A 1,843-nucleotide genomic window follows, 5' to 3' on the forward strand; every position below is an offset into this window, starting at 1 on the left:
TATATATATATATACAGGCCTACGTATCCTACACAATGTTATACAAACCTACATCCATGATATATTGCTTTGGCCTACTGTAGGACTCTATAACGAGTACGTGTCGGTCTGTAATATATTTTGTAATATAATATCACACCACAGATTCCAATCTAAAAAATTATTATGATGTATACACATGCCGAAGTTTGGCGTAAGTAAAATATTGTATAATTCGTATCTGCAGGCTACATCCTGTCATATTTACCTCAACTTCTGTGTCCGGACTTGACCGTAGCACTGGTCAAGGCCCGTAGGTGACGTCCAGTAGAGGTGACAGGCCCAGGAAAATGTTTACCCAATCATCAATCTCACTCAGCCTGGGGACGCGGATTTCATCTCCATTGATTTTTGGCGCGGCTTATGGCCACACAGTCTTTGGTTTTAGTAGAGGTTGTTTTTTTTGTTTTTTTACGGCGCTCTCAACTTAAGGCAGGTCTCACAGTCTAAGCCACAAACTGGCCATTAATCTAACGTGACACAACTTCCTGTCTTTTCAATCACTGACTCGTCACAGCTCCGACAAGGCCCATTTTGAGTTTAGAATTAGAAAGACATTTTCCTGTAGTCTTTAATTACACGTGGAATTCCAGACTGTTAATAAATATGTTCAGTAAAAACAAACGCTTTGACGCAGTTTTCGTGTAAATTAATTTGTTTTTCACAGATTTGAGCAAATCATATATGTTTTCATTATTGTTTTATTCAGAAGGCCATTATTCTCCAGTCTTTTGAGACACTTGAAATTCTAGGCTTTCAATATGGACAGTTTTCATGTAGGCCTCTATTTTGCTTTTACACAGATTTGAGCAGTTGATATCTTCATTCACCAGTCGCTCATGTCTGTCCTTCCATTATTTTACAGTACCAACAACACAGTTCATTAGTAAATCAAAGGAACACCATCATGAAACGGTCACTTGAGTGTAGATCAAAACCACTCCTTGGGCCCATGATAAAACGAATGTCTTCTTTCCTTTTCACAAAAGCCCCATATTTCTTTCCACCTCTTGGTCACTTCACAACAGTAGTATGAAACAAAGAAGAAAACAATCTTCAAATACGCTTCTCCTAACACTAACACCACATTTTCGGATTATTTTATATCAGATAAACAATCAAAACGGTCGTGAGAAATAAATAATTATTCAATCCGTTTCCTCCATAATATTATTAATTGCTTGCGATGATTAGCCTACTTTAGCGTGTGTTTTTTCTGCGACAGAATAAGTAAAGGCATCAATCAGTCTATCCTTCTCATTTTAATGTGTCGTTTTTTTTCGTTCAAACGTATTACTAGTATTTCTTTTGCTTTTATCTATCGTACCAATTGCACAGAAATAAAACAGGTTTCCATGAGAGAGTAGGTTTTATAAACACAGAGTGAACCAGATTGGAGTGAACGGTGCGGTGTAATCTAAAAATAGCTGTGTCATAAGTTTCTTAAAATAACTCTTTCCGCTGCCAGTTACCAACCCATGTCAGCTATTTTCGCTGGTTTCTAATGTTCCTTTACGAAGAAAGTAAAAGCTTGCAAACGGTAAAAATACTTTTATACACATCTATATTTCTATTTGAATATAATAGGCAATAAAAGAATATTGTTTGAAAGTCCAAACTATTAAAAGAAAGTAACTAAAAATAACAATTGTAAGAAAATACATTGGCTGACTATCTTTGGCGTGTAGCGGTCGCGTTTTGTCGACCTGGCCACGAAAGGACCTCGATCGATGAGGATTGCACAAACATTGCAAATGCTAAACAGGGCTTTGTAACTAATAGTGATTTAATATCCGTGCCCCCC

General features: G+C 36.8%; 1 protein-coding gene across 1 annotated transcript in view; it reads right to left on the reverse strand.

The window, feature by feature from the left end:
- The window catches only part of LOC101864342, an 8,549-nt gene extending 7,102 nt beyond the window's left edge, over positions 1–1,447 (reverse strand). The window contains exon 1 of the mRNA XM_005110339.3: positions 248–1,447. The gene's annotated coding sequence lies outside the window, so the exon portion shown is untranslated. The remainder of the gene's footprint in view (positions 1–247) is intronic.
- Positions 1,448–1,843: the final 396 nt, after the last annotated feature.

The sequence above is a fragment of the Aplysia californica genome, unplaced genomic scaffold (genome assembly GCF_000002075.1).
Source record: "Aplysia californica isolate F4 #8 unplaced genomic scaffold, AplCal3.0 scaffold00878, whole genome shotgun sequence".
Taxonomy (NCBI): domain Eukaryota; kingdom Metazoa; phylum Mollusca; class Gastropoda; order Aplysiida; family Aplysiidae; genus Aplysia; species Aplysia californica.